The 23,888-nt window shown below is 38.1% G+C and overlaps 1 long non-coding RNA gene across 1 annotated transcript in view; it reads right to left on the bottom strand.

The window, feature by feature from the left end:
• Positions 1–23,888, bottom strand: part of LOC136856606 (uncharacterized) — a 109,577-nt gene that overhangs the window by 28,487 nt on the left and 57,202 nt on the right. Inside the window, exon 3 of the long non-coding RNA XR_010858419.1 lies at positions 7,689–7,739. This is a non-coding gene — a long non-coding RNA (uncharacterized lncRNA). The remainder of the gene's footprint in view (positions 1–7,688; positions 7,740–23,888) is intronic.

Here is a 23,888-nt window from a genome sequence, read left to right as displayed (position 1 = left end):
AAAAAGTGAAATCCAAGCAGATTTACTAGGAGTTCTCTTTTTGTCTCACAGACTTGACTTAGGATTTTGTTAATTCACAGCAAAAAAAAAAAAAAAAGTAAAGAAAGAGGTGAAAAGATCAACATTCCCTAAGCATGAGGCCCCAGACGTGTTACGCAATCGGCTGCTCATGAAAGAAGATAAAACAATCAGTGTTGCCAAAATTATGATAACCACTATAGCAACGAACTATAGAAATCTCCCAAAACTATGGTAATCACTGCAAAAACGGACTATAGATATTGCCTAAAGCTACAATAACCACTGCAGAAACGAACTGTGGAAATTGCTCAAAATTACAGCAACCACTGCAAAAACGAACTATGGGATAAGTAGCCAGAACTACAATGACCACTGCAAAAACGAACTATAGATATTGTCTAAAACTGCAATAACCACTGCAAAAACGAACTATAGGATAAGCAGCCAAAATTATGATAACCACTGCAAAAATGAACTGTGGAAGACGCCCAAAACTACAATGACCACTGTAAAAACGAACTATAGGTAAGCTGCCAAAGAGTAATAACCACTGTAAAAACTCACTACAGAAAAGAACCAAAAACCGTAATATCCACTGCAAAAACGAACCACTGAAAACGACCTTAACTGTAAAATAACCACTGCAAAAAATGAACCACAGAAAAGGACCTTAGCTGTAAAATAACCACTGCAAAAATGAACCACAGAAAAGGACCTTAACTGTAAAATAACCACTGCAAAAAACGAACTATAGGGAAGGCCCAAACCGCCGTACCTACTATAAAAAAAACTATAGAAATAAAAAAAAACTATAGTTAAAGGAAGACTGAAATCACTTTCCTTTTCACCAAGAATATCTTGAGTCATCTTAAAGCATAATACGAGGACGAGTTGCGGAAACAATCTCAGTGTACCCAGATGAAGAGATGCCAACGGCAATATTATTAGCAGTGTCAGATATGAAGAGAGAGAGAGAGAGAGAGAGAGAGAGAGAGAGAGAGAGAGAGAGAGATTTTGTATGGTCTCACAGAGAAATTAAATTCAGAGAGAGATTTTGTGTCCTCTCATGCAGAAATTAAATTCAGGTCTCTGGGTAAGATACCCTTTTAAGATATCTATCTAATTTCTTGAGAGAGAGAGAGAGAGAGAGAGAGAGAGAGAGAGAGAGAGAGAGAGAGAGAGAGAGATTTTGTATGGTCTCACAGAGAAAATTAAATTCAGCAGAGATTTTGTAAGTCCTTTAAGATATCTCATGCAGAAATTAAATTCAGGTCTCTGGGTAAGATACCCTTTTAAGATATCAATCTAATTTCTTGAGAGAGAGAGAGAGAGAGAGAGAGAGAGAGAGAGAGAGAGAGAGAGAGAGATTTGTATGGTCTCACAGAAATTAAATTCAGAGAGAGATTTTGTGGTCTCAGAGAAATTAAATTCAGATCTCTGGGTAAAATGCCCTTTAAAGATAGTCTAATTTCTTGAGAGAGAGAGAGAGAGAGAGAGAGAGAGAGAGAGAGAGAGAGAGAGAGAGAGAGAGAGATTTTGTATTGTCTCACAGAGAAATTAAATTCAGATCTCTGGGTAAAATGCCCTTTAAAGTAGTCTAATTTCTTGAGAGAGAGAGAGAGAGAGAGAGATTTTGTATGCTCTCACACACAATTAAATTTAGATCTCTGGGTAAAATACCCTTTATTTACAGATATCAATCTCATTTCTTGAGAGAGAGAGAGAGAGAGAGAGAGAGAGAGAGAGAGAGAGAGAGAGAGAGAGAGAGAGAGAGAGAGAGACGAAAAGCAAACGAAAGAGACTCCTTCAGGGTACCAACCCAGCGACGAGGCAAATGACCCTACAAGCAAACAAACAAAAATAACGCAGGCAGACAGACACATCTCCCGGGGTATATTTTAAAGATCAAAACATCACACACACACACACACACACTTCTGCTGTTCCTCCCGGACGTCCTGTGTCGACACGAAGTCTAATGTTTCTCTGGCCTTCGTTCGTTTTCATTTTGCTTCGATCGTCCAATAAAATATAACATACCCCCTCGATGGGGCATCTCAGGTTAAAACATTAAACAAACAATACCACTTCGTTCGATTTTATACCACTGAGACACACATAAACATCTGATGCCCCACTCCGAACGAAATTTATCGTAATGGGAAGATAGCAGGGGCACTCTCGCTTGGCATCGCTCACGGTTTAGTCATTGGCACACTCCCCATACGCTATTCCCATCACGGGCACTCGCTCGCTTGCGAGGTAAGGATACCCCCTATATACACACACACACACACACACACACACACACACACACATATATATATATATATATATATATATATATATATATATATATATATATATATATATATATATATATATATCTGACTGTCTTTAACCTATGGGCATCATGTCAATTTCGTTGTCTGTTGAGCTGTGGGCACGTCAATGTCTGTTTTCTGCCAATGCCGCTGTCTGTTGAGTTGTGGGCATGTTAGTACCACCGTCTGTCGACCTGTGGGTATGTCAGTTCCACTGTCTGCTGACCTGTGGGCATGTCAATACCATTTTCTGTTGACCTCTGGGCATGTCAGTACTACTACCTGTTGACCTGTGGGCAAGACAGTAACACTGTCTGTTAAGCTGTGGGCATGACAGTACCACAGTCTGTGAAGCTGTGGGCATGTTAATATTATTGCCTGTTGACCAGTGGCATGTCAATACCACCGTCTGTTGACCTGTGGGCATGTCAATACCACTTTCTGTTGACCTGTGGGCATGTCAATACCACTGTCTGTTGACCTCTGAACCTATCTACAGGTTTCATAGCAATGACCACGTCATATAATGTCTAAGATAAGTTTATATTCAACTGGGATATAGACGATAGTTTCTCGTTTAATGAATAAACAAATAGCTTCTGTATATTCAGTGGTTCCTTAAGACAGTGAATAGTTCTGAATGATCCTTCATATCCCTTAATAGACTCTCTATAATGAAGGCTAACTGGAAAACAATTGTCTTTTCCACCAGTGTATATAGATCTATATGTACATATAGATTTATAATATACATAAAGATCATGAGTTCCGTGGTTACTTCGCCCACAGGAGAAACACCAAGGTCCATAGACTAACACCTTGAGGAACGCCACCTGACTCGGAATGATAGAGAGAAAAAAAAAAAAAAAAACAGCCAGTCAGGCACCAAAATCGAAGGAATCATGCCTCGGCATAAACGACAAGCCCGAGGGATATTCTGAGGAGGTTCCCAGGCTTGTTCTGTCAGAGATAAGATGACATCATGAGATGTCTGTGGGACTTATGGCCGCTCGCAAACAACCTCGTGATCCGGCCTCTCCTGGAATATTACTGTATGGATGCCCCTACCCTTACCCCCCAAACCTCACTCCTTCTGGTTGCTGCTGTTACTTCTGCTTCTTCAGCTACTTCTGCTGGAGATGGTTGCTATGGCAACGCGTTGCCATGGTAACTCTCAGGAAGACGGATGTTAGAGCAGTGTCTCTGAGGGTATTGATGACGTCACGCTACGTCATCATTTTTTTTCTTGCTGAATGAGATCGCAGGAGTTCATGTTAAGGCTTCCTCGTTTTTTTTTTTTTTTTTTCTTTATTCAGCAAACATAAAAAGGGACTCAATAGGTCGTTGCTATGGTTACCAGAAGACCTGAGAATTATGCCTTAAAATACTAAAGCAAAAAAAACTAATCACACAACAAAAGAAAATTAGGGGTGCACTGTAGGCATTGCTTAAGGTTCTTTTCAGCGTCCCTTCCTTAGGCCCCTAGCTGCAACCCCTTCCGTTCATTTTACTGTACCTCCATTCATATTCTCTTTCTTCCATATTGTTATCCACCCTCTCCTAACATAGAGCAACTGCGATGTTTTCATCCTGTTACACCTATCAAACCTTTCTGCTATTAATTACCCTTTCAGCGCTAAATGCCCTCACAGGTCCCAGCGCTAGGTCTTTGACCTAAATTCCATATTCCATTCCATCCCTAACTCACCGTAATATCTATAGGAACTCGATATATCCCAACGATAACACAGAACAAATAACGACACAACCTCCATTGTCAGATCCGCTACACCCACCATGACATTAAAAAAGGAAATCTCTTCCTGGCGTAAGTTTACAAACACATCTGCTACACTCGGCCATAGCATCAGACAGGAGAGCTCTGGGGTGTAGGTGTAGAAACACACCTTTAAATAACAGATAACGGCATAAAACGAACAGGTGTTATCTAGGAAACTGTTCTACCAAAACGGAAAGATGATTATCAAGATGGCGTCTTGGAATAATACCACACATAAGGGACCATACTTGGCGAATTCCTCCTACGAGTATGTAGGATACTCTGGCAGGAGAACGACGCCCTAAGGAGTTGGATTTCTATGGTAGGCAGACGAGAGAGAGAGAGAGAGAGAGAGAGAGAGAGAGAGAGAGAGAGAGAGAGAGAGAGAGTCTGAGAAACCACTTGGTCTAGCATTCACAAATAAGTGGCCAACAGCCACTTCACTTTATAAATCATTTTCTTCCTAACCTTCCTTAATTAACGCCTAGATTTCCGTGGTCTGGTTAAACTAAGGTATACTTAACTTTTTCAGCCTGCAAGAAGTACAGAAGTGCTTAAACCGCTTCCTTTTGAAGCCGAAATAAACCGTTTCTTGAATTCGCCGACATTTTTTACAAAGCAATTCGATGCAAATCATTCAGCGCGGTGGAATATTCCTCGTATATTTCTGGACCAAAGCTCAATTGAGCTTTTGAAGTCCTTTAGTACGTTCTATTTAATTTCAAAGTCAGATCTGAACCAAGTCAAGATGTATAACAAATCTGTGTGCAGTATCTCTCTCTCTCTCTCTCTCTCTCTCTCTCTCTCTCTCTCAACGATTACACCTCTGTCTACAGAAGAATAGTTCATTATTGTCCATTACACCTCTGTCTACTCTCTCTCTAGTTCTCTCTATCTCTCTCTCGATTATTTCACCTCTGTCTAGGAATATAGTTCATTCTCCATTAGTACCTCTCTGAAGTGTCTCTCTCTCTCTCTCTCTCTCTCTCTCTCTCTCTCTCCTCACGATCACACACCTCTCTACGGAATAACAGTCCATATTCTTCGTACCATTAGTACTATCTCTCTCTTCTCTCTCTCAACGATTACTTCTGTCACACGGAAATCAGTCCATTCTCGTCCATTAGATATAGGAGACTTTTTCATACTAGGCCAAACATCATCATATTATTAGATATAGAATGGCTGTTTCAGCCCAGATCCTTATTTTTTATAATAACAATCTTAGCAAATTCGACGGTGGCTAATCGTTTGCAATCATGCAGTATTGCCAATGTGACGTTCCCCCTCAACCCTTCCCTCCCACGCGAGAGAGGGTGGGTAGTCCTACCGCCCCACTGATGACGTCACAGCCTTGCTGGCAACACTGAAGTTTAAAAAGCTCACGCTCCTGGGAATTCATTTTCCACGATCGCTGACGTCTTCATTAAATGGAAATCATGGCGCCTCGGGCTGAATTTAATGGAGAAAAAGCCAGACATTTGCAGTAACGACGAGAGAGAGAGAGAGAGAGAGAGAGAGAGAGAGAGAGAGAGAGAGAGAGAGAGAGAGAGATTTTATAAGCTCTCATACAGAAATTATATCCAGATCTCTGGATAAGATACCCTTTTAAGATGTCGGTCTAATTTCTTGTGTGTGTGTGAGAGAGAGAGAGAGAGAGAGAGAGAGAGAGAGAGAGAGAGAGAGAGAGAGAGAGAGAGAGATTGCGGCGCGATAGTTAATCGTATTTCTTCCGTAGATTTCTACAGCCCAGAAATTTCTAGTCATTTTTTCCCCTTTTACAAAGCAGGTGGGACTATTTATCGTTATCGTAATAGTCAGCAAACTCTTACGTAAATAAATAAAAAAAAACAGGTTTATTGAGACTTACCTCCATCGATTTTTGTGTGTAATTTTTCGTTTATAACACTAACGATAATTAGGTAATTAGTAGACACAAGATAATTAGGTAGTTAGTAGACACAAAAGTAATAAAAGAATTAAAGTTATTAAGAATATTAACAATAACACATTTGAAACTAAGTTCAGTTAAACACGAATAATTCATCCTATTGTAGTTCTAACAGAGTAAAGGAAATGGTTCAACCTAAGTGAATGAGTGTGTGAGTGAATGAGTGGATAAGTAAGTGAATGAGTGAATGAGTGTATAGTGAGTAAGGGTGTTTAGAAAGTACAATATAAAACTTGCAATCATTCAACAATATGATTTTCCTAGACTAAAGAAACAATGTGATGACATTCTGGCTTGTGAAGTGAATATATGAATATTGTACAACATGAAAAGAAATGTGTAAGGTCAAAGCTTGAAAGCTTAGACATAAAACCAAAAATTAAAAAAAAAAATTTCTTTAAAGTTCAAAAGCTTTGACATACAGACCCAAAAAACAGCCACTTTTTAACTTCACAAAGCTTCCTGGTATTTGAAAAAAAAATATTTTTAAAAATCTTTCTTTAAAGTTTAAAAGCTTAGAGATTTAAAAAAAAAAAAAAAACACTATTTTCTAACTTCAAAAAAAGCTTCCTGGTATTTAAAAAAAAAATGAAAAAAAATTTTCTTTAAGGTTCAAAAGGCTAGACATTAAAAAAAAAAAACACAACTTTCTAACTTCAAAAAACTTCCTGGCATTTGAAAAACAAAATATTTAAAAAAAAAATTCACATCTCACCCTATTCACACTCAGGTAACCGAGTGGGGGAAAAAAATAACAAACGCTTCACTCTGAGGAATTATTATTTAATTACATGGCATTTCCTGCTATATAAGTTCTCTATAAAGTATTACCTACATTAACAGGAAGCATACGAACATTTCTCAAACCGTGAATCACATGAACAGGAAAATCACTGTCGAAACGAAATCAAACATCCAGGATGTTCTCGGGGAAGTTTGGGCAACATCCTCTTTGTTAACTCATCCGTGAATGGAATGGTCGGCCTAGAAAATGGTATTATATGCTTGCAACATTAACCTCCTGACGTTTAGTGTTACGCAGGAATCGTTGATGAGAGATTCATCAGTTATTTCTTGGGTGAACATGTTTTCACGCTGTCAACCACAGCAATGTCGGCCTAGCTTAGTGAACCTTGTACTATCGGTCTGCTTCTAATCCGGTTTACTGAACTAGTAAATGATCACTGACTATCGCTCTATCACACACTGCAGTATCGGCTAGCTTAATGAACCTAGTAATATCGGTCTAATTCTAGGCCGATTTAGTTAACTAGCAAATATACACTGACTATCGCTCTATCACAACAGCAATATCGACCTAGCTTAGTGAACCTAGTACTATCGGTCTAATTTTGCTAGCGATTTAGTGAACTAGCAAATTCTCACTGACTATCTAACCCTACAGCAACACTTTTATGGGAAATGAATGAAAAACTTTTAGAAAAATAAAATTAAATACAGAAAATAACGAGATAAAGGTAATACGATGATATGTAAAATGATAATTGCAGTCTAAAGTCATCACTTAACGTGGGGGGGGGGAGAGAGAGAGAGAGAGAGAGAGAGAGAGAGAGAGAGAGAGAGAGAGAGAGAGAGAGAGAAATCTACTTACCTTCAGCTTAAATGAGTTGGTCCATTCTTCTTTTTGGGAGACGCGTTGTATCTGATTGGAGGAGAAAAGCAGTAATTGAGTATTTGAAAGCCAATAGTTGAAATGTCAATTTTACAGCTACTGACTAAATATAGAGTTTAGGCCAAAGCCCAAGCACTGGGACCTATGAGGTCATTCAGCGCTGGAAAGGAAATTGAGAATAAGTAGGTCTGAAAGGTGTAACAGGAAGAAAACCTCAAAGCAGTTGTACTATGAAATAATTGTTAGGAGAGGGTGGATAGCGAGATGGAAGAAAGATAATATAAATGGAGGTACAGTAAAAGGAATGAAAGGGGTTGCAGCTACTGCTTATAAGTAACCATCATCATCGTCATTATCATTATCACAAGACTGTACTTAGGAATTTTACAGACTTGACTTATAATAACTTTTAAAAAGTTTAACTTACTTTTTAAAAAGTTGAACTTAGTTTTTTAAAAGTTGAAATTAATTTTTGAAAAGCTGAACTTAGGTTTTAAAAAGTTGAACTTAGTTTTTAAAAAGCTGAACTTTGGTTTTTAAAAAGTTGAAATTACTTTTTGAAAAGTTGAACTTAGGTTTTAAAAAGTTGAACTTAAGTTTTTAAAAGCTGAACTTAGTTTTAAAAAGTTGAGCTTAGTTTTTGAAAAGCTGAACTTAGTTTTTAAAAAGTTGAAATTAGTTTTTGAAAAGCTGAACTTAGATTTTAAAAAGTTGAACTCAGTTTTTGAAAAGCTGAACTTGGGTTTTAAAAATTTAAACTCACTATCTGACAATACTGGATGTTTAAAAACCTATTATGAAAGTACTAATGTACACTTAGTATCTTTATTCTTTGCACTCAAATAAAACTTGAGTCAAGCAACAACACAGTATGAAAAATTATAAAGAATAATGAAAACAGTAGTTTTCTCCTTGATGTGCATAGAAAAAAACATATAAAATCATTCAATTTCAACTTCAATCTGAACTTATCTGAAAGTCCTAACTTTATGAACTACCACCTCTGTGCAAGAGCCTGTTCTGGCATAAGGCACCCTTCATCTCAACCAGCCATCAACTTTATTCTCAACCAGTATTTGGCTAAATAAGGACCACTGACACTGAGACTGAGTTGACACGGTTTTACCTTAAAACTGAAAAGTAATTAGTTTAACCTGCAACCAGTGTCATAGGCCTACAAGAAATAGTTTGAGAGAGAGAGAGAGAGAGAGAGAGAGAGAGAGAGAGAGAGAGAGAGAGAGAGAGATTAATCCTTATAGGTCTACAAGAAATAGTAGAGAGAGAGAGAGAGAGAGAGAGGTCTACAAGAAATAGTATAGAGAGAGAGAGAGAGAGAGAGAGAGATTAATTAATCCTTATAGGTCTGAAAGAAATAGCTAAAGAGAGAGAGAGAGAGAGAGAGAGAGAGAGAGAGAGAGAGAGAGAGAGAGAGAGAGAGAGAGATTAATCAGATTAATGTATTCATCAGCACTCAAGACACTTACGTTGAATGTTAATGTGGAGGTTGATAATATCATTTACCGAGCATGAGTGACCATATTCTGTAAATATGTTTACAAATGTTAGATTTCAGACAAACATTTACTGTTACTCGGAGTTTTCCTGTTATCCTTTCGACTTATTTAGCTCGTTTCTCTTCCACTTCTCTCCTTTAAAAATGTTCACGTGGAAGTTTTCTCACTTCTCTTACTCTCTTTCTCTCTCCTACTTCTAACTTTTCTCTCTCACTTCTCGTTTGTCTGTACTTTTCCATCTGCTCAATGAGGGGAAAAAATTCACATTGGGGTTTCCTCTGCTAAATGAGGAAAAATTTACATTTAGTTTTTCTCTTCTAAATGAGGAAATAAATTCAAATTTAGTTTTCCACTGCTAAATAAGGCAAAAATTCACATTTAGTTTTCCTCTGCTAAATGAGGAAAAATTTACATTTAGTTTTTCTCTTCTAAATGAGGAAATAAATTCAGATTTAGTTTTCCACTGCTAAATAAGGAAAAAAAAATCACATTTAGTTTTCCTCTGCTAAATGAGGAAAAAATTCACATTTACATTTCCTCTATTAATGATGAAAAAAAAACTCCCATTTAGTTTTCCTCTGCTAAATGAGGAAAAAATTCACATTTACATTTCCTCTGTTAAATGAGGAAAATAATTCGCATTTACTTTTCCTCTGCTAAATGAGGGAAAAGGTTCACATTTACATTTCCTCTGTAAAATGAGGAAAAAACTCACATTTAGTTTTCCTCTACTAAATTAGGGAAAAAATTCCACGTTTAGTTCCCCTCTACTAAATGAGGAAAAAATTCACATTTAGTTTTCCTCTACTAAATGAGAAAAAAATTACATTTAGTTTTCCTCTACTAAATGAGGAAAAAATTCACATTTAGTTTTCCTCTGTTAAATGAAGAAAAAATTCACATTTAGTTTTCCTCTATTAAATGAGGAAAAAATTAACATTTAGTTTTCCTCTATTAAATGAGGAAAAAATTAACATTTAGTTTTCCTCTACCAAATGAGGAAAAAAATCACATTTAGTTTTCCTCTACTTAATGAGGAAAAAGATGCACAGTCATCGATTCCTGTACACGACTAAAATAACCTCTCCATTCCTACCTTTTTCCTCCTCAACGTGCACTCGTCTCCTCCTCCCTCTTCCCTCCACCCCACCCCTTCCTTCACCCACCCACACACACACACACACACAGACGTCCTCCCCTCCCCCCCCTTTTCCTCCCCACCCCGCCCACCAATTGACTGGAAGCAGGAAATGCCTCGCATGTTTACCAAAGATTCCAAAACATCCCGTCATTTGAAGCTCCTTTACCCCGGCATTCTTCTTCTTCTTCTTCTCCTTCTTCTACTTCTTCTTCTTCTTCTTCTTCTTCTTCCTTTCCTTCTTCTTCTTTCTTCTTCTCTCTCTCTCTCTCTCTCTCTCTCTCTCTCTCTCTCTCTCTCTCTCATTTTCACTCGAATGAATGAGTGAATGAAGAGAAGTTCCGGTTACTCTTTACCTTTCTCCAACGACCCCCAATGCGCGTGCGCAAGGTGGTGATATGCATTCGAAATTCTCTCTCTCTCTCTCTCTCTCTCTCTCTCTCTCTCTCTCTCTCTCTCTCTCTCTCTTCCTCTAATGAATGAGTGAATGAATGAAATATTAAAGAGGGATGAAACGGTTGCGACAGTATCGAATGTGAATGAAGAAGGGAGAGAGAGAGAGAGAGAGAGAGAGAGAGAGAGAGAGAGAGAGAGAGAGAGAGAGAGAGAGAGATTGCCAAATGGCTTCGTATCATATGGGGTGTTTTTTGCGATAATGATAAGTAAAATAATAGCAAGCACAAATATGAAATCAAGCAAGCGAATTTGCTTGCAGGGTGCAGTGGCTATATGCCCAAGGCACTGCCTTAGGCCCCCATTGTTAATTTTTGCAAAAAAGAAAAGTTACATTTTTATCCTCAAGGCTGTATATTCTTAAGAACGTTTTCAGCGCATTGGCAAAAAGTTCACTTACATTTAAATGTAACATTTCGATATGAAAATTTTAAAGTGATTTTTTAAAAATAATGCTACCAAAGTAATGCTTGCAAGCATAAGTAATGTAATCTGTCGGAGAAGTGAGGTAATTTCAAGTAAGATTAAAACTTCTAACTACTCTTTTTTTCCTGTGATGTTGAATTATTCTAAATGAATCAAAATTAAACAAAAATTTTATTCACAAAATGAACAAGTAAAAATGCGCCGAAGTTTCTCCGGCGCAATCAAGTTTTCTATACAGCCGCTACAGCGTATAATAAAGGCCACCGAAAATAGATCTATCTTTCGGTGGTCTTGGTATAATGCTGTATGAGCTGGTGGTGGCCTATCTTATAGCATTCCCAAAAGCACTTTATCCTTAAATGAAATAGCAACTACTGAGGCTAAAGGGCTGCAATTTGGTATGTTTAATGAGTGTAGGTTGGATGATCAACATACCAATTTACAGCCCTCTAGCCTCAGTAGTTTTTAAGATCTGAGGGCGGACAGAAAAAGTGCGGACAGAATAAAGTGCGGACGGACAAAGCCGGAACAATGATTTCCTTTTAATGAAAACTAAAAATCGTTAACCAAAATTTTGAATCAAATCCCGAAAACAGATTTCCAAAATTGTCCAAAAAAAAATTTTCCTCTGGAAAAAAAAAAACAAACGCACCCCTGGACAACCTGACCTAACCTGCCCTAACGGACGTCACGGGGAGCCGGAGGGGGCGGGTGGTACCATTCCCTGCCCAGGGGCATGGTCACGGGGTGGATACGACCTTGGACACGGACGCTGGGGGCGGGGGTGGGGAGGAAAGGCAAGGTCACGAGAAAACCGAATAAATGAGGCGAGCGGAAATGCCGGAGAATCTTGTAGTCGCCATTCTGGGAAGAACAACGAAATATGTGTATAAATACGCGTTGTTGCTCCGCCGGCCAAGTTACGCAAGTGCTTGTGCCTTCTTGCGGACTCTGTGATCCCTTGATTGTACTTGTTTACTTGTTTATTCACTTGTTTATTTCTTGTTTTTCTAATGTTTTTTTTTTTTACTGTTTCTGATAAATATCTTCATTTTTTCTGAGTCGTTCTGTCTTACTGTCTTCTATATTTTTGATTTAATAAATCTTGGGTTTTAGTTTTCTGTAAAAGAAAACTGTTGTGCTGGCTTTGTCTGTCCGTCCGCAATTTATTCTGTCCGCACTTTTTCTGTCCGCACTATTTCTGTCCGCCCTCAGATCCTAAAAACCACTGAGGCTAGAGGGCTGCAAATTGTTATGTTGATCACCCACCCTCCAATCATCAAACATACCAAATTGCAGCCCTCTAGCCTCAGCAGTTTTTATTTTATTCAAGGTTAAAATTAGCCATAATCGTGCCTCTGGCAACGGTATAGGAAAGCTCACCACCGGTCCATCCTTAAAGTTTCATGGGCCGCGGCTCATTCAGCATTATACCGAGACCACCGAAAGATAGATCTATTTTAGGCGGCCTTGATTATACGCTGTAGTGGCTGTACAGAAAATCTTCGGCGCATTTTTTACCTGTTTATATCTTTCACGCTATATTAATGTATGCGATATTTTTCTTACAAAACCATGTCATTATTTTTTTTTATTCATAATTTTTTTTTTTCAGTAAAACAGTGAAAATGCGAGAAGCCAAAATGAGTGACTTGGCAACACTGTGTTCACAAAAAAAAAAAAAAAAATTCAAGTAAAAATTTTTTTTTATTTGAAAAAAAAAAATTCACTCTCAGCACATTCCGATCAAAAGTTCGACCTCAAGAACGTGGAAATGACCGCCTGTCAATCACGACAACGGAGGTTGTTTTTTTTTTATTCATTTTTTTTTACCAAACACTATTATACTCGAGGTATTCGCCTCGTTTTCAAACATAGATGTGATTATGATATGTTCTTCTCTGAAAGTTCATGAGTGTATATATATGAAGAATTCGGAATGTGGCTTTTACAATCACATATGTATACATACGTACATACATACATATATTCATATATTCATATATATATAATATATATATATATATATATATATATATATATATATATATATATATATATATATATATATATATATATATATATATAAAGTTTCTCTCTTGTAGATTTCTTAACAGAGATATGCAAGTTGATTATTATTATTATTATTATTATTATTATTATTATTATTATTATTATTATTATTATTATTATTATTATTATTCATAGGATAAACCCTATTTATATGAACAATTCATTAGGCTATATATATATATATATATATATATATATATATATATATATATATATATATATATATATATATAAATATATATATACATATATATATGTATGTATGTATATCTATTAATCCATTAATTTAGTCATTTATCTTTTTTTCTAATGACTTTTATCTTTCTGTATTTCCTATTATCATCGTAACTTCTTCCGAATGAACGCCATATCCACTGGAAGCTTGAATTTCAAGCCAATGGCCCCTTTAGGCTTGATCCATATGGATAGGTGTTTATCCTCTTAATAATAATAATAATAATAATAATAATAATAATAATAATAATAATAATAATAATAATAATAATAATAATAATAATAATGTGAGTATTAATAATAATAATAATAATAATCAACTTGCATTTCTCTGTTAAGAAATCTTTTACAAGAGAGCAACCCTTTAAAAGATATTTCAAACTTCAATGGCCCTGTTCACAACAAGTTATAAATTTTCGTATTCCTGATGACCTGTGGATTTGCGACGCCAGTTTTTGATAACAAAATCAGTCCAGACAAGGGACTCCCTCCACAGCGCATTCCTGGGAATAAATCATTTTCAACCTGCCTTTAGGATTTCGTGAAAATGCACATCTCAGGGCATGACATTCCTTGCCTGTAAAAAGCTTGGATAAGCGTGGGCCCACCCCACTACCCCATTCTTCCCCTATACCCTTACCCCCATACTCATCCTCCCCCATCTCCAACCCGTCCATACCCCCTCCCCCCCCCTCCACCTGCAGCACAAAAAAATAGCGAGAAAATCATAGGTCATGACCCTTTTTGGTATGTGTCCGTAATCTCTTTCTTCATTTCTGTAGGTTCTGTAGATGAGTTTTGCCCCAAATTTTTGTTGAAGGAAAGGTATATATGGCGTATTTTAACCTCCAGGTGTTTATTGCACAGCGGCTGTAACGAATATTATTCCAAATTGTCAGACTATGCTGTTTGTTTAGCAATGCCAGACATGGCGAGTGTTCTGTCAGAGTTAAACTTTTGAAATTCTGATTTCCCTCGTGGGAGGGTAGAGCCGTCAGTGCACCTCACGTGGTGCACTGTAGGCATTACTAAAAGGGTGTCTACAGTGTCCCTTTTGGCACCTATCTGCACCTACTTTTTTGAAGCCTTTTACTTTACCTCCGTTCATATTCTCTTTCTTCATTCTTGCTATGAAAGCTCTCCAACTTTTATTTATTAGTGTAATTATGGTTTTCAGAAAAAAAGTTAATGTAAAAATACAAAAAAAAGTTCGAAATGGGATATAAAAAAAAAGAGCTAAGAAACCGCTACCTTGGACTCTTAATAAAAGTCGGCGTCAGTGACCTTGGCTGCTGCGACGCCAGATGAATAATAATAATTCAGTCGACCCCCTAATTCATTGAGGAACAACGGTGTGTGTTTTGGCCCTGTCCAACTTTTCTCTAAGTTAGGGAGAAGATCTGGAACACATATATATATATATATATATATATATATATATATATATATATATATATATATATATATATATATATATATATATATATATGGTAAGACGATTTAATAATACCAGCAGAAGTGAAGAATGAATAGTGAATGAAGCATTTGATTACAGAAATGAATAAGTTGTTAAGAAACAGATATGACAGTTTGGTACTGAAGCAGAATAGTGAATGGGGGAATCCAATATTAACTGCCCCCGTAGGAGGGTAGTGTCATCAGTGCACCTCCAACCCCCTTTCGTTTCATTTTACTGTACCTCCTTTCATATTCTCTCTTCCATCTTACTTTCCTCAACCCTCTCCTAACAATTGATTCATAGTGTAACTGCTTTGAGGTTTTCCTCCTGTTACACCTTTCAAGACCTTTTCCTGAATGACCTCATAGGTCCCGGTGCTTGGCCTTTGGCCTAAATTCTATATTCATTTCAATCCAATATTAACTGTGGTGAAAAGTGGCTGACGGAGAAACTCGTGGCCGCCACTTGACCTGACAAACTTCGCGTCCGCAAAACAGGTCATGTGATGAGTTCTAGTGCGGGAATAATGTAATTGACGCAACACCGGTGCGTAATAGGTTAAAAAATAACAAATAGATGTACCGAAAGGATGTTGGCCCTGCTGTACATTTAGGAGAGAGAGAGAGAGAGAGAGAGAGAGAGAGAGAGAGAGAGAGAGAGAGAGAGAGAGAGAGAGAGATTACGGAGCTCTGCATTGAAACCTTGTTTACAGAGATGTTTCTCTAAACAGAATTTCTTTTGTGAGAGAGAGAGAGAGAGAGAGAGAGAGAGAGAGAGAGAGAGAGAGAGAGAGAGAGAGAGATTACTGAGCTTTGCGTTGAAACATCAGTTTTACAGAGATGTTTCTCTAAATAAAACTGTTTCTTTTTTATTCTTAAGAGAGAGAGAGAGAGAGAGAGAGAGAGAGAGAGAGAGAGAGAGAGAGAGAGAGAGAGAGAGAGAGAGAGACTCAATATCACGAAAGAATATCTGCCTGCACTGAAGTGCTTTTGGTGACGTCCGTGAAAAATTATTCCTTAACAACAATCGCGATATCGAGAAGAAGACAGTGGCTTTAAACTGAATTATTATTATTATTACTATTATTATTATTATTATTATTATTATTATTATTATTATTATTATTATTATTATTATTATTCAGAAGATGAACCCTATTCATATGGAACAAGCCCACTACAGGGGCCACTGACTTGAAATTCTTTAAGCTTCCAAAGAATATTATGGTGATCATTTGGAAGTAAAAGGAAGTAAGGGAAAATAAAGAAAGAAGAGATACCACTTATTAAAAAAGAAAAAAATAAATTAATAAATGATATCGAACCGTCTTGCAACATAATGCAATTACAAAATCCAGTCTCCCGTCGGCTTCGGAAGTTATATCAGAGAAGGCAGATAAAAACAGTTATTTTTCAGACTTTCGGACATAAAAAAAAAGTTGCGATCGAATATATACTGTATTCTTTATGCATTCCCAGATGCTGGAAGAAATTAAAGGGCTTTTTCTCCAACTTCTGCCTGAAAAAAGTTCGGCTCCTTTTCAGGTCGGTGACAACTGGAAGATCGATCACTTTGACCGGAGTTGCATAAATGAGTGTTTCTCTCTCTCTCTCTCTCTCTCTCTCTCTCTCTCTCTCTCTCTCTCTCTCTCTCTCTCTCTCTCCCTTTCTTTCTACATATATGTACACATCACACAAATTCATATTAAGAATATTTGTATATAATTACGAGATTACAGCATGCGAAAGATTTGAACAAAAACGTCTATTGACAATACAGTAAATTTAATCTATCTTACTGAGTATCTTAACTTTAATGCCTGTTCGCTTTCTTTCTTTCTTGCTTTGGTAGCTTTCAGGAATATTGCACATCTCTAAGAAGAATTCAAGACGTGTTGAAATCAACTCCCTTCTTCAGTAATACTCTGGGACCTTGGTTGGTACCCCAAAGGTAGAAGGAAACTCATTAACATTACAGCTTTTGTGAAGAAAGAATTTTCAATGCCGAGAACAAGAGTAACTTTGTAATTTTGTGTAAGGTCCACAATAATATATCAATGGTAGAATTTGAGACTTTATAAACCCTCATAAAAAGCTTTCGAACCCTATCCTGGGTTCATCTTCAGGGTTCGAAATCTTTTTATACATTTTTATAAAGCCTCACATTCTACCACTGATATATTATTGTGGACCTTATGCAAAATTACAGCTTTTCCAAGGATCTGAAACTCAGCAGAACATTAATGACCTTTTTGGAGAATAACTGACATGCTGACTTATAGAATTACCTCTTTTTTTTTGGTATTTTCTCCTCTTTCTGTATTTCCCGTTACCTTCTGTTACTTCTTTCGAGTGAACACCATCATATATTCTTTGGAAGCTTGAGGTTCAAGTCAGTGGCCCCTGTGGTGGGCTTGTTCCATATGAATAGGGTTCATCTTCTAGATGATAATAATAATAATAATAATAATAATAATAATAATAATAATAATAATATTCTTTGGAAGCTTGAATTTCAAGTCAGTGGCCCCTGTGGTGGAGCTTGTTCCATATGAATAGGGTTCATCTTCTCAATAATAATAATAATAATAATAATAATAATAATAATAATAATAATAATAATAACAATAACAATAATAATAATAATAATAAAAGGAGTTAGTGCAGAACGTGAAGCATCAGCTACCTTCTACAGGAGCTATTTGACGTCCTATAAGACCTATTTCCATACGAGCACACGCCAGGATGAAGGAACTGACTGAATCTACTGCATCAGAAAGACAAATGTCCCCAGCACCAAGTGCTCGATCACAACAGCCTCCCTAACAGAAGCAACAACAGGTGCAGGCAACAACGACAACAACAGCAGCAGCACCCGTCACCCACGATGAAGCGAAGATTCGTCTCCTGAAGGAGGCGGCGAAGACGGTGAAGGAATGAGAAACTGAAGCAGAGATCTCATCGGTTCCTCGCCGGAGCCACCGCTAAACCCACCAGCAGTAGCAACAAGGGTAGGTTAGTGGTAGAGATGGAGGAGGAAGAGGAGGAGGAGGAGGAGGAGGAGGAGGAGGAGGAGGAGGAGGAGGAGGAGGAGGAGGAGGAGGAGGAGGGAGAGAGGCGGGCCGAATTCTTGGCGTGCCATGTACTTCCTGGTGTTGGACCTGACCTTACATGGAATGCAATGCAGCTCACTAGCAACCCGCTCCACAAATTCCATCTTCTGCACACAGACCCCTGGTCAGGTATAGGGTTCTTCTCCTCCCTCCCTCATCCCAGAGCTCTTTCTTCCTCCTCCTCCTCCTCGTCCTCCTCCTCCCATTCCCTCTCCCCCTCCCCCTTCCCCCTCACCCTTCCCCAGACTCCAACCAATCCCCAAAGACGTGGACGGTCCAAGTGGCTCCACCCGGCCCTCTGCCCTCACTCGACAGGTAAGAATCCGTCCCTCCTCCTCCTCCTCCTCCTCCTCCTCCTCCTCCTCCTCCTCCAACCTAACTCCTCCCCCTCACCCGAACTCCATCCACTACCAACATTCCCTGGTAGGACACCTCCAATCACCCCCTACCTGCTTCTCCCTCCCCCTCCGGGTATATAGACGATCCTAGACCCCATTCCCCCTATCCCTCTACTTCCCCCTCCTCTCCCCCTCCCCCTCTCATCTCCCCCTCCCCCGTAACAGCTTCTCCTCGAAGCAAAATGAATTGAACAGGACATAAGATAATCATCCCTCGAAGACATCATTCAACCCTCAGAAGAATGGAACGGGGTGCTGGGTTTGTGGGAGGGAAGGGGGGGGGGAGGCAGGGGGAATCCGTAATTACTAAAAAAAAAAAAAAAAAAGAGAGAGAGACTTTGAATTTAACTTATCCTCAATGAATTATGCCCACCAACGAGACGAGAAGCCACTCATAGATTCCCTTCGAGAGTTGCAAATTCCTCATTTCGGTTGCGATTCTTCACCGAAATCTTCGACAATGGGTGGGTCGATCCTCGGCCCCCTGGAATCGAGGGGTCGGCGTTCCAGAGTTTGGAACGATTCCACGATTCCTCCGAGTGTTAAAATGGAGAAGAGTCAGAGGCCGCGCCTGAGTCGATCGATCCCCCGAGAGGGGGGCGGCGGGGAAGGAGATGACACACAATGTACCCAAATAATTCAATGTTTTCTCTCTCTCTCTCTCTCTCTCTCTCTCTCTCTCTCTCTCTCTCTCTCTCAGCCCCCATCACTGACTGACTGCTATTTCTTGCCTTTACCTGTCTCTTGAGTTCACTGACCATTGATCTCAGGCGTGAGTTAACATATCTAAGCCAAACTTGAGGCGGAGACAGCAGCTGGACGCAGCGTAACCGGTGCACAAACATCGTCCATCTCCAATGGCCGAATAGGTTACCGTAATTTGACATTCCTCGTAGAGAGAGAGAGAGAGAGAGAGAGAGAGAGAGAGAGAGAGAGAGAGAGAGCTCAAGGCACTCACTCACTCACTCACTCACTCACACACTCACTCTTCACTCACCTTTGCTGGAAAACGCGGTAACGGTATGCATAACTTGGGCTCAAGTTTTGGGCAGCCTAAGTTTAGGTTAACCTGGAGAGTAGCAGTAGCAGTAGATGTCTTCCAGGAATCAAGTTACGGAACTTAGGACCAATAGATTTTAAAGTGCTCAGTCGTTTGTTCCTTTTTTTGGTTGAGATATATATTTAGAATCTTCCAGGGAATCAAGTTACGGAACTTAGACCAATAGATTTTATAAAGTATTTAGTCGTTTGTTCCTTTTTTTGGCTGAGATATATATTCAAAATCTTCCAGGGAATCAAGTAACGCAACTTAGGACCAACAGATTTTATATATATTTAAAGCTATTGGTACTAAGTTCCGTAGCTTGAATCTCTGGAAGATTCTAAATATTTTATCTCAGCCAAAAAAAAGGAACACATGACTGAATACTTTGCTATGACGGTGAAGGTTGGTCTATTCCGGCTCTAGAAAATATATCTGAATTAAACAGGTATACATATGACTTAAACACCTTTCCCGGTGGCCAGGTAATTATCGTTCCCTCGTTCTGATACCCCGGACCCGAGTTCGAATCTCGGCCGAGCATCAGAATACCTTCATTTCTCTCATCATTTTGGTCTAGGCTTAGTAGTGGTGACGAACGTTTCCAAAATTAAAAAAATATATATATATCGAGAAAAATGGTAGATACTCCCTTGCCTTACTACCGATTTTGCAGATACTGCAAATGTGACCCCCTAAATAAGGCATTGTAGAATCATTCTGAAACTGCAGTAACTTGTGTATTAGAGTTTCACGAGCCCAGTAGGCGGCATATCTCAATTTCGAAAATTTTGCAGATACTGCAATTTTCCATTTTAGGGCAGAATACCAATTTGGGTATGACACTTTAAACGAAAGTTCTCAAGCAATTGAAACCCCCTTTTTTTTTTTTTACAAATTGTAAATCACTCAGAAATTCACTTTTTAGCTTCACTGTTTAACTTTTACCAAATAATGCTGGTTGTTGTACTTTAAGAGTTTATTTATTCACTATTTATTTATTTATATATCTATTTTTCTTTCTAACTGATGCTGGCGATGAACTTTCGACAGAAAAGTTAACCTTGAACTTTTATTCATTCATGATAAAGTTCTACATCAGCATCATAACTCTGTTCTCTCTCTCTCTCTCTCTCTCTCTCTCTCTCTCTCTCTCTCTCTCTCTCTCTCTCTCTCTTGTATTTTTCGTCAGCAACTAAAAAATCTCTCTCTCTCTCTCTCTCTCTCTCTCTCTCTCTCTCTCTTGCATTTTTCGTCAGCAACTAAAAAAAACCTCTCTCTCTCTCTCTCTCTCTCTCTCTCTCTCTCTCTCTCTCGCATTTTTCGTCAGCAACACAAAAATCCTCCCGCGGAAACCTGCTGACGTCCGCCGAACGCCAGCCATTGGCCTAACCGTAACGCCTTGTAAACCTCCCAGATAAGACGCTCCAACGACTTCGTCGGGAATTCCTGCCCAAAAGAAACAAGGTCACAGCGAAACCGACCCCGTTGGCACGACCTGTCGACCTCTGCTAAGTGGTACCAATGACCTAGCTGGCATGTAACTGCCGAGAGGGTGACGAGGAGCGATAAGCAAAGATGAAGATATCTCAGTTTGGGAAATTTTCTCCCTCGCCTATTGTTTAATATTTTACTTATGTACGTTTTTATTTGTTTAATTATTTGTTAAGTTTTCTGGTTTTCTAATAACTTTCTGTATTTCCCATTACCTTCTGTGACTCCTTTCGAGTGAACACCGTAATGTTCCTTGGAAGCTTGAATTTCAAGTCAGTGGCCCCTTTGGTGGGCTTGTTCCATATGAATAGGGTTCAGCTTCTGAATAATAATAATAATAATAATAATAATAATAATAATAATAATAATAATAATAATAATAATAATAATAATAATCTCGTGAAACTCCAAAAAGAAGCAGTCACATCTCACGGGAAACCCCAAGAAAATACAATGTCTCTCCAGAAAAAAATCTTTATTTCCCCTACACCAGTCATTGTCCTCTTTCTTCCACCTTGCTACCCACCCTCTCCTATCAAGTACTTCATAGTGAAACTGCTTTGAGGTTTTCCTCCTGTTACACCTTTCAGACCTCCCTACTCTCAATTCCTTTCCGGCGCTGAATAACCTCACGGTTCCCAGAGTTTGGCCTTTGGCTTAAACTCTGTGTTCCATTCCATTCCTTATGGCTGTTACAGCAAGAGAAATTAAAGCGTACTTTAATATTGTTTATTGAGATAGCCCACTGACTTCAGCTGGACAGCAAGCAGATTTAACCAAAATTCTTAATTAACTGAGAAAAAGCAGTGTTATTAATCTTTGCATGTTAGTTGAACAAGTGAAAAATGCGCCCGAAGTTTCCTCGGCGCAATCGAGTTTTCTGTACAGCGCATAATCAAGGTAACCGAAAAGAGATCTATCTTTCGGTGGGCTCGGTATAATGTTGTATGAGCCTCAGGCCATGAAACTGTTAAAATTAACCACGGCCCGGTGGTGGCATGGCCTGTAACGTTGCCAGACGCACGATTATGGCTAACTTTAACTTTAAATAAAAGAAAAACTACTGAGGCTAGAGGGCTGTAATTTGGTATGTTTGATGATCGGAGGGTGGATGATCAACATACCAATTTGCAGCCCTCTAGCCTCAGTAGTTTTTAAGAACTGACGGCGGACAGAAAAAGTGCGGACAGAAAAAAGTGCGGACGGACGGACAAAGCCTGCACAATAATTTTCTTTTCAGAAAACTAAAAACGCAACTTAAACACCAAATTTTTTGACATTAGTCTGTAATAAATTCAAAATGGTGAGGTATTCAATTTCTCATATTTATGTCAACATACCGCTCTTCAGTACTTCTCAAACCTTGGAGACATCACTTTAAGAAAGCTTAAAGACATAACTACATAACTTGATAAAGCTGACAAATTTATCCGGAGACGAATCAGTAAAAAAGTAACGACTGATAAAGACTTTTCTTTTTCTTTTGTTATGGAACTTCAGATAATCGAAAGAAAGGTTTAAACTCTACGGGATAGTTATCATATATTTCAAAGTATATTTACAAAGACCTCACAAGCAGTCATGTGTAAAAGAATTTTAATAAGGAATAAGTCAAAATTGTAAAACTTTCAGGCCGGGGGGCCATAGCTATAAAAATAGTTTTATACAGTGAAGTTCTACGTAATGATCTTTTAAAAGACCTCCCAAACATGTAAACAAAAATTTTAATAAATAATAAAATTATTAAACTTTCAGGCAGGGGTCCATAACCAGAAAACAGTTTTATACAACGAAGTTCTATACAGTGATCTTTTCAAAGACCTCACAAGCAGTCCTGTGCTAAAAAATTTTAAGAAGGAATAAGTCCAAATTATACAACTTTCATAGCTAGAAATAGTTTTATACAATGAAGTTCTTTGGGCTACAATGATCTTTTTTCTGAACCGCGTCGCCATTGATGTTTTTATGATGTGGTCTAGAAGAATTTGACATTTGTTTAAAATCTCAAATTTTGCGTCATTACTGACCTCAAATATTGTGGCTTTCAAAAAAGTTACTCGACGCTTTCAAATCTCTCAAGGTATTTCTACAAGTTCCGTAATAAAAAAGTTACTTGTTGTTTTAAAATCTCAAGTTATTTTGACAAGTTACCTTGGCTTTCAAATCTCTCAAGGTTTTCTACAAGTTCCGTAACCAAAAAAAGTTACTTGTCGCTTTCAAATTTCTCAAGGTATTTCTGTAAGTTCCGTAACAAAAAAAAAAAGTTACTTGACATTTAAACTCCGGTATTAGGCGGAAAACTGGCCTGTGACCTTGAAAAGTAAGTCAAGGTCACTACCACTGATGGTTCTAGCGATCAGGTCAGCAAGCCGTTTTTGCCTATTCAGCTAATAATAATAATAATAATAATAATAATAATAATAATAATAATAATAATAATAATAATAATAATAATAATAATAATAATAATAATGATATGGGGAAAATTAAGAATGTTTCAAAGAATAATGGAAAAAATTATAATTACATTACTCTACTGGTTTGACATAACAAAGACTCATAACAAAATAGAGATTATAATAACCCAACAATGCCTATAAGAGAGAGAGAGAGAGAGAGAGAGAGAGAGAGAGAGAGAGAGAGAGAGAGAGAGAGAGAGAGAGCACAGGTATTCTCCTTTCATGTCACTAAAATGTAACTATGAGAGAGAGAGAGAGAGAGAGAGAGAGAGAGAGAGAGAGCGCAGGTATTTTCCTTTCACGTCACTAAATTTAAAAGCGCAGAGGCCTATGAGAGAGAGAGAGAGAGAGAGAGAGAGAGAGAGAGAGAGAGAGAG

The sequence above is a fragment of the Macrobrachium rosenbergii genome, chromosome 36 (genome assembly GCF_040412425.1).
Source record: "Macrobrachium rosenbergii isolate ZJJX-2024 chromosome 36, ASM4041242v1, whole genome shotgun sequence".
NCBI lineage: Eukaryota > Metazoa > Arthropoda > Malacostraca > Decapoda > Palaemonidae > Macrobrachium > Macrobrachium rosenbergii.
This window is presented reverse-complemented; position numbering and strand designations above follow the sequence as displayed.